The sequence below is a fragment of the Gossypium hirsutum genome, chromosome A11 (assembly GCF_007990345.1).
Source record: "Gossypium hirsutum isolate 1008001.06 chromosome A11, Gossypium_hirsutum_v2.1, whole genome shotgun sequence".
NCBI lineage: Eukaryota > Viridiplantae > Streptophyta > Magnoliopsida > Malvales > Malvaceae > Gossypium > Gossypium hirsutum.
This window is the reverse complement of record NC_053434.1, coordinates 35841122-35851812: the sequence shown is the minus strand read 5'-3', so window position 1 is coordinate 35851812 and position 10691 is coordinate 35841122.

Below are 10691 nucleotides of genomic sequence, written 5' to 3'. Positions count from 1 at the left end.
CGGGCATGTCCCGAGCCACACGGGCGTGTGACCCTATTTTGATGAAAATTTTTCTAAGTGATCCAAAGTTCTTGGTTAAGTCCTGAACCACTTTCAATTTATGTTCAGGGCCTCGAGGGCTCATAATAAGGGCGTTATGAGTATGCATAAAATGACTACATGTGTATAAGTCCAGTAATGCCTCGTACCTTATTCCAGTGACAGATACGGGTGAAGGGTATTACAGTAAGGCTAATGTGGTGGCCGATGCTCTAAGTCATAGAGCGATGACTTATTTGACAGTGATGTTCGTTTGACTTAGTCTATTTGATGATAGTAGTATGTTAGCCGAGTTGCAAGTTAAGCCGACTTGGATTGATCAGATTCGAGATAAGTTGTTAGGGGATGAGTCTCTGGGTTTGCGGTTTCATTAGATCGAGAGTGGTAATACTTCTGACTTTGGGCTAAATAGTGATGGTGTTCTATGTTTTCGAGGTCAGGTTTGTATGCTGAATGATTCTGTTTTGAGGCAATCAATTCTGAAAGAGACGCATTGTAGCACTTATGCTATGCATCCCGGTGGTAATAAGATGTATCACGATCTGCGTGAGTTGTACTAGTGGCTGGCTTTGAAGCGTGAGATTACAAATTTTGTTGATCGATGTCTAACGTGTCAGTAGGTTAAGGCTGAGCACCAGTTACCTTCAGGTTTGCTACAACCATTTAAGATTCCCTTATGGAAATGGGAATGAGTGACAATGGACTCCGTTAGTAGGTTGCCCTTGACTCCCACTAAGAAGAATTCTGTTTGGGTCATCGTAGATCAATTGACCAAGTCTGCTGATTTTATTTCGGTCCAGACAGACTATTCTCTGCAGAAGTTAGCAAAGCTGAATGTCTCCAAGATAGTTAGACTGTATGGGGTTTCTGTGTCGATTATTTCCAATAGAGATCCTTGTTTTACTTTTCGATTCTAAAAGAAATTGCACAAGGCTCTGGGTTCAAGATTGGACTTCAGTACTGCATTCCATCCTCAGTCCGATGGTCAATCTGAGAGGGTAATTCAAATACTGGAGGATATGATTCGAAGTTGTGTGATAGATTTCCGAGGTAATTAAGAGGATTATCTACCGCTAGCTGAGTTCGCCTACAATAAACAATCTCCAGTTTATCATCCAGATGGCACCTTACGAGGCTTTATATGGTCGTAAGTGTCGTATTCCACTATGTTGGACTGAGATGGGTGAACGTCAGGTTTTGGGTCCTGATTTAGTTTCCGAGACTAAGGATAAAGTTAGACTGATTCGGGATCGTCTGTAGGCATCCTCTGATAGATAGAAATCTTATGTAGATCTAAAGAGGCGTGATATTGAGTACTCTGTGGGGGACCTCGTGTTTCTTAAAGTTTTTCCATGGAAGAAAATTCTAAGGTTCGGTCGTAAGAGCAAGCTGAGCTGTAGGTTTATTGGGTCATATCGGATTTTAAAGCATGTGGGACCGGTTGCTTATCACTTGGAGTTACCTTCGGAGTTGGACTATATTCATGATGTGCTTCACGTCTCAATGTTAAGGTGGTATCGGTCTGATTAGTCTCATGTTGTCTTTGTTGAAGAGATCAAGGTTAGACCAGATTTGACTTTTGAGGAGGAGCCGGTTCAGATGTTGGATCATGATGTTAAGGTTCTAAGGAAGAAATTCATATCATTAGTAAAGGTTCTATGGCAAAATCATGCAACTGAGGAAGTTATATGGGAACCTGAGGACTTAATGCGCCAGCAGTATCCTCATCTGTTCTAATCAGGTAAATTTTGAGGTCAAAATTTCTTTTAGAGGGTAGAGTTCTAACGCCCTGGATTTTATATTTTTGCTTTCATAAAAATCTGACACAAGTGTGTATCTACTTCAATGGTTTAGTGTTCTGGGTGTGTGTGAAAGGTTTGGAGTTCAAGTCTCACTGTTGCTAAATATTGTTTTTTTTTGGATTCTAGCTTTACTCTTATTCAGTGGGCTTATATTAAATTGCTTGTAAATTCATATCAGAATGAGCCTACTGGTTCGAGTGGAAAGGAGTTACTGCGTTGGAGATCCTGTGTTTTAATCCTTGCGTTAGCTTGGATGTTATTTTTGCTTGGAGATGAATTAATGTTTCGGTGGTGTTTGGATTCTAAGAAGTTAGAGGTTAGTAGGTTAGTAGGAGGAAATTTATGGATTTGTGATCAGATTAATTATTTTCTTGATTATCTTTTAATTATTTTTCTTTTTCAAAATTTCGGTCCCTCTTGGAAAATTCTGACATTCTTTTTTTCCTCCCCTTTTCTCCTTTTCTGTTGTTTTTTTCTCCAATTGGCATCATCTCTTTGTTTTCCAAAATTACGGTTTCTTTCACGGTATTCGTACGTTGGTAATGATATGTTTTGTTCGTATAGGTAGTCTGTCCTTTTAATCCATTTATAGCTGTGTTGGATTTTTCGTTGATATTGAAATTACATTTTGGCAATAACGAATCGAGAAGATCGTGACCCTACTCTTGCGGAATCGTAGTTAATTATTTGGAGTGTTGGGGGTAAGCGATGAACATTTGTTTTGAACTATTGTTAGTGCCGAGTTCTCGGTTTAATCTTGTTTTAAGACTGATTTTGAGCATTGACATGTCGACTTTTAGGTTTTGGAAGGCTCGGGATAGTTTTCACATCAAATCGATACCAAGTGTGTACCCGAAATGCAAAAAATAAGACTTTGGCAAAAGGTAAAAAACTGTTATGTCAATGCCACACGGGCATGTGGTAGCCCGTGTGGTAGGCCGTGTGAGAGACACGGCTGTGTGGTCGACAAAGGCATGGTCGTACGCAGCATACGGTTGTGTGGTGGCATGAGTGTGGTCGTGTGGACCACATGTGCTAGGCCGAGTTAGGCGTGTGGGCCCACACGAGCATGTCACACAAGCGTGTAGATTTTAGGCCAGGCCATGTGAGCCATACTGGCAAGGCCAATCTGGGCATGTGGGCCACACGGGCATGTGGACCCATATTTCTAAAATTTTCCCTAAGGTCGCATGGGTCACTCCGACCGACTATGGCCCTACTATAGGGTCAGTAAGGGCTAAATAAACCCTAATCTGTATGCTGTGACATTCTGATTGACTGATCTAAGTAGGATACTGAATGAATGCCTGACTGTACTGTTATATGTATATTTGTATATAAGCATGTGAGTATGTTTAATCTGTTATATCTATATCTGATTTCTACATTAGTTTATTGGGGTAGGATTTGTATATGAGAAGGAAGTGTTCTGAATGGCGATCATAGCCTACTTTCTGGCAGCGTGGCTACACATTATCTAATATGTATCATAATGGCATGATATGGTGTGTAGGGTTGGGTGGGTGTTTTTAACCCCACATGGTGTGATGGGATGGTCGAAGTTGGTGTGTAGAGGATGAGGGTAGAATTCTGATCATCTTATATGTATCTGATTCTGTTGACTGTATTTGATATGGGTATGAGCCCGAATCTGCATCTGACCCTTTATGTGATAATCTATATGTTTGCATGCTTAATTCTGTTGGGTTACACACTAGATTTACGAAAATTCACCTCTGTTTACCTGTTTTATTCAGGTAATCCACAGAGTTAGGCAGATCGTGCAGTAGAGACTCAGCGGAGACCACCTAATCGTAAAACTGTTTAAACTTGGCTATTTATGATTTTGGTTTTTAATTTGAGAGTTTGTAACTTCTTGGACTCTCTGGAATTTATGGTTTTTATAACTGTTGATTCTTGGTTTGATGATACTCTGGATGTTTTGATAAGACGTGATATGAAATCGACGGTTTTTTTCTCAAAAACAGGTTTTCTAAAAACAACAAATTGAGTTTCTAAAATTTATCGCATTTACTACACTTTTGCTGTAATAAGTGTTTTGGAAAACAAATTAAATAAATAACGTTTTCAGTTTTATTATGAACGAACATGAGGTATAAAAATTGAATGGTTTATCAAGACAACACCGTTTTCAAAACTCATTCCTTGTGACATCACCAGATTCGGCCATAACGTCTAGGTCGGGTTTGGGATGTTATAGTAATAATTGTTACTTAATTTATGAGTCAACTATAATTTTATATTAAATTTTGATTTGATAAATTTTAACTTATTGAACAAATTGTAAAGATAAGTGATTTGTCCCAAAAGTAAAATGGTTTTGAAAAATAAGGTATCGGGACCTCGTTTGGTAAAGCATTGAATATTTACGGAGTTATTATATTAGTATGTGAAGATTCGGTTCGAAAATTTGGTTAGTTAATTAATTAAAAAGGACTAAAACGCAAAAGATGTAAAACTCAATCACTATTAAATTTTATTGATTGAATAGCTTATGTAGTTAGTGTGGAAGGTTTTATAAGGCAAATATAACATTTTATTAAGTGGAACGGTTAGTAAGTTTATTTTATACATTTTTAATACATTAATTTAATGTTAAAAACAACTATAATAATAAAAAAACATAAAAAAACCATCATCTTCCTTACTTGGTTCCTCCGAAAAACAAAACCAAAATTCTCCATTGAAAGGGCCTGAGTTTTAGCAATAGCTAACCACTCTTGCATGGTAAGAATTTTTTATCTGTTTTTATAATTTTTATATTTTAAGATCGTTGTAGATTAGTCTAGCTAACCCAGTGACTATTTCGTAAAATTGTTAAAGATTTTGACACTTGTCATTGATGAATGCTAGGTGTTCTTGAGATTAAATGATGAAATTGTAAACTTGCTTGTTGATTAATACTATTTTGTAAAGTGATTTTAATTAGTTTTTAGTTAAAGGACTGAATTGATAAAATATTAAATTTGACATGAAATTATTGTGAATTTTGAATAATTATGGGCTGTACTAATATTAGAGAAAAATTGGCTAGCATGAGAATTTGTGAAATTATGATAAAATTTAAGTTTTAGGTTTAGGGACTAAATTGTATAAAATGTAAAATTATAGGGTAAAATTATAAAATGTTGTTAAATGGAAAAAATGAAAATTTAAATATATATTATGATATTGAATTGGTTAATTGAATAAAATTTATTATATTTAGATCAAGAAATGGATCAATAAGTTAATAAACGCAGGAAAGGAAAATTTGTCGAGTAGTTGTTGTCATGTGTGGATAGCTACTGTATTTTGGTAAGTTCATAGTATAGATGAACAAGTATATATGTTTATAATTTATGTTGTTTGAATTTGTTCAAATTGAAATGTGGTTAAATATTTGGTATTGAAATTTTGATTATAAATTGTCTATAATTAAGTATAAAGTGAATGAGTACTTATTTGAAAGTTGTGAAATGGTTGTGAAAAATGAACTATATGATCTTAGAATGAATTTAATGGATTTACATTATGTGTATGGATATTATAGAAGTGCCTCCAATTTTTTAATGTTATGAATTTAGATAAAATGTTCGTTTGAATGTAGTAAACAATTAGGATACGATTAGCATGCTAATAGGGTTAGGACGTGCGTTTGCATGGGATTGCAGTTCGGTGCCTCTATTAGCATTTCAGTGCTCTCTAGTGTGTTTGGGAATCTGAATACCTAAGTCATGTAGCTATAGTTTATCAGGCTATGAAGTTATGTAATTAAGATTCGAACTATTTGATAAGACTGGATTATAATCAATATAATGTTGTATTAAGTATGATCATATTGGTATATTACCTTATGGTGCTCATGTGATGAAAAATGAGATGTTTATATGTATAAATTGATTTGGTATGAACCATTGTGAAATGTCAATTATATGATAAAGTGCTTTAGCACTAATGTTATGTGATCTTGTAAATGGTTGCAGGGTTACGTAATTTAAGTTCTTTTTGTATTCAGTTATTAATTGAGGTAAGTTGACTTGAAATTTAGCTATGAATTTACTAAGCTTCTTAAGCTTATTCATTTTGTTCTTGTTTTTTGTAGTTAACGTTTAGCGAAACTGGTTGGACAGATCAACTTCAGAGCTCACACTATCCAACCTTTTTTTGGTAGTTTTTGATTTAGTTATTTTGGTTTGTGGCATGTATATATGGTTTTGAAGTTGTCAAACTTAAACTTGTAGTTGAATTATCATGTTGATCTTATTTGATATGAAGTTATCTTGTGCCATTTGAATGGTATGCATGTTTTGGGTTTTGGTATCTTACTTGTGGATAGATATGGAAATAGTCACTTTAACATTGATATCTTATAGTTTTGGAATTGAATATATTTGTTTTAGTAAGTACCATGAATGAATGATTTTAGTATTTGATATTTGAACCCTTATTGATGATAGAATAAGATTCATGTGATGATTGGTTAATTTGCTTATTGTTTATATATACAAATCATGGTGTCAATAAGAGTATACTGGTTAGACACTTGGATTGAATGTTTTAGTATGTTTTAAGCTTGTTTGGATGTGTTTTGAAGGCATGTAAATAGTTGATTTTGGTGTGGCTTGGCACCCAATAAATTGGAAATGTTTTGGCTTGTTTTAGAAGTCATTTTAGGTGCACACGACTTGGGACACAAGCACACGACCACTCCACATGGCCGTGTGGCCTATTTAATTTTGGTGCAGGTTTGCCCCACACAGTCACAGGTTGTCACATGGCTTCGCGACACGGCCGTGTGACCCTATTTCGAATCACACACAATTTGGCCATATGGCCTGGGCTTTGTCACACGGCCTAGCCATAACGTTGTGTCACCCTTGTTTTAAAATATTTTTACATTTTTTCTGTTTTATTTCAAATTAGTCCCTAATTTTTTCTAAATTTATTTTTAGGTTCTATAAGCTCTTTATAAGGTGCAAAAAATTTTATATTCAATGTAACTTGTCCCTGATTGATTTTTAGGTTCCGTAAGCTCGTTATTAAGTTTCGTAACACAATACTTATAACACCTCCTAACCCTAAACCGTCACCGAAACAGGGTTACGATGCATTACCGGACATATCAGACAATTTACGATTAATGCACAAGTAAATAACATACATATTATAATTTAATCATAAAGTCCCTTTAATGGACCCTCGAGGCCCAAGAGATGTATTAGAAGTGGATTGGGACTTGTTCGAGTGCTCCGAAAATTTTTATTTTATTTTATTATTTTTTATTTTTTATTTTTTATTTTTTAAAGAAAAACTCAATATGACCCTTTTATAATTATCTAACCTTCCCTACAATTTCAAATCACAACCAATTTGCAACCAATATAACAACCCATACATTTCCACACTCAAACATACCTAATTATGCCTACGACATTACTTTAACAATTTATCTACTTGATCATTCATAAATAACTTTTTAATTTCACTAATAATTTCATTCATTTCCGTTTTAGTTTCATGCCACATTTTTTTACCAAATATGCCATTTTAATTCATTTCATATTTATAACCTATATTAGACTTCATTTTACAACCAAAGTTACAAGACTTAAGTATATAACTTATACAATACCTAAGTAGATGCCACTTTTACCAAAAGAAGGATTACATCACCAAATTGTCTCTGAAGTCGGGATTGATCTGGATGTTGGACCGGGATCTTTGACTTCTACTGGCCTACGCACGGAAACAACCATACGCTGAGTATGTCTATACTCAGTGGTATTACCATAATTCAAACTATATAACATTAATGAATTATAAATATCCATCATATATCATTATAAATCATAAAGACTAATTTACATTCAAATTCATTTGCCTTCTATAACAATTCATCAATTAATATCATATAACAACAATTTGGTCTTTTAACAAATTCATGAACCTTAGGTTCATGCTTTCAAATTTCACATCTCAATTTCATTTCACATTTCAATTCATAATTCCACTTTCTCATACTTGCAATTGTTCAATCGATCAAATTCAGTCGATTTTCTTATTTATTTAATTACCCCTATTAACAAGACTTGGACCTTGACGAATACACGGATTCCAACCAAACACACCGGAATAATCCAACCAAACACACCAGAATGATCCTCTCAAACACACCATAATAATCTACCCAAACACACCAGATTGGCACTAAATGCCTCTTTGGATAATTCGAAGAATATAGTAACATCAGTATCTCCTCGGCCAAGCCAAAAAATCTCCTAAACTCTTCTAAGTCCTATGGCATGTCAATTATATCTGACTCAGCCTGACTAGATAATAAGGTTTCTGAATCTCATTTCAATTTCAATTTCACTTTAAATTTTAAATTCACTTCCAATTCAATTATTCAATCATAATCCAATACCAACACATATTTAACAACCAATTTAATTATCATTAAAGTCCATAAGAATACTTACCTCATAATTTACTTACCAAAAAATAAATTAAAATTTAACATTTAATAGTAAATAATTTGAATTATAGTAATAAAAACTCGAAATTCGTGATTACTCCTCGATAATCTTCTCTTTTCCTTTCTCGCTGATTCCTCTTATTCTTTGGTTGCTACGAAAATTAAAATAATTTTTACACTATTAATATAACACTAATTTACAATAAATAATTGAATTTCTATTCAATTTCTACTTTAATTTCAACTTGATCCTAATTAAACTCATTTACTTGTCTAATTCAATTCATACTTCATTTCTACTCAGTTTTCTACCAAATTCAACTTAACCATCTATTGTTCATGATAAAACCCTAATTTCAAATTTCTTTCAATTTAGTCTCTCTAACACAAAACTTATAGCTTCTTTTACGATTTGATCTCTTAATCAATTCTAACTAGAAATTCTATCAATTAAACCCCTAATTCAACAATTTATTCAACATGGCTCATGACCAAAAATCTAACTTCCAAAATTTCAACTTAAATTTAACAAAACTTTGTTCTAAAGCTTCTAAAACATCAAAATTAAAAGAAAATGACTTAATTGACTTGTCTATTAAAGCTTAAAGCTCCTAAATCCTAATTTTTCCATTTATTTTCTTTCTTTCTTTTTCCTTCTTTTCTTCCCCTGTTCGAATGCTTTCTGTTTCTCTTTTGCCTTGTTTCCTTTATTTATTTCTTTTCTTTTTATTCATTACTTTATATTATACTTAATTTAATATAAATATATTTATAATAAATATCTATTTAATAACAAATACATGTGTCACAAATGTACATTATCATCACCCTACACTTGTCTTTAATTTAATTTATTTCATTATATAATAATATAATTAATATGAATTATAATAATAATAATAATAAATAAATAAATAAATATCTATTTACTTAAATAAAAAGTAATTAGATAAATATATTACAATTGTATACATATTATTCTTACATATGTAACATTTAATCACCCTACATTTATCAACTCATTAAATTATTCAATAATTTAATAATATAATATCAATTAATATATATATAATAATAATCTAAATTAAATCATAAAAATCTTTAGATTTTTACATTGCTTTGCCACCTCATTTATGTTAAATGGCCTAATTCTCATTTTAGTCATTTTTACTTTCTTTTAATCTATAATTAGACTTTTACCCTTTATTCACTTTAGTCCTTTTTACTAATTACTATTAATTAAACTAAATTCATCTAATTAAAACCTAATTAGACACACAATTAGACTCATAAATATTTCTAATAATTATTTACGAACCTATTTCACTAAAATGGAGGCCCGATAATGTAATTTTCTGATGCCGTGAATTTTGGGTCATTACAATACTAAATTGTAATGTGTGCAAAAGTTTATGTGTAAAATAAATTATTGTGTTAGGAAATTTAAATGGAATATTGAGTGTTAGTGAATTAATTATAAAGTGGTATTAAAGTAAATTATATTAAATGATGAATTTTCATGATACCAGAAACTAAATTGTAAAGTTGTGAAATTTATAATTAAAATAAGATAAGTTATGATAAAACTATATGTTAAAGATATGTGAGTTTTAAGGATTAAATTGAATAATAACCAAAATTATAATGACTATGTATGTTTAAATGAAAGTAATGCAAAGAACAATGAAAAAGTAAACATCAACACTAAATAGTTTCTGAACAGCAACAGTGGTTTAACTTTGAATATTCACCAAAAATTATAAAAATTGAGTTAGAGGTTGAATAAAAAATGAAATGAAATTGTAATAAGTCTAGTTTTGTATAGAAGAAGCGGTGCAATCAATGGAATTGTAGATTATGAGATATATTAATTTTTGTGAGACAATGTCAAAATGATTTTGGGTTCCTGAATGATTTTGGGTTCCTTATTCTCACTTTGAAAATCATTATAAATTGTAAAAACATGTTTAGGTGATGAAATTTATATTTTTAAAAGTTTAATGAGTCTATTTTCAAGGGAACGAAAACATAATAGGAGAATATTTGAAGAAAAAATTGTATTAATTGGCTAAAGAAAAAATTCTGAACTTTTTATGATAAAAATTTCATTGAGTCTAGTTTCAAAGAAAAATGTGGATCCTAATTTCAAATCCTGTAGGCTAAGAAATAAATAATATAGTGACTGTCACCCAAATGAACAATTTTGATAAAAGTATGTGTGTTACTAGAGAAACCTTAATTAATGCCCCATAGGCATAATATGTTAAGAGCCAAAGATTCATATATATATATATATATAACATTAAGGATGTGGATTGGAGAGGAAGGAGAGAAAAAATAATAGGAGAATTTATAATGTAAGGAAATTATTG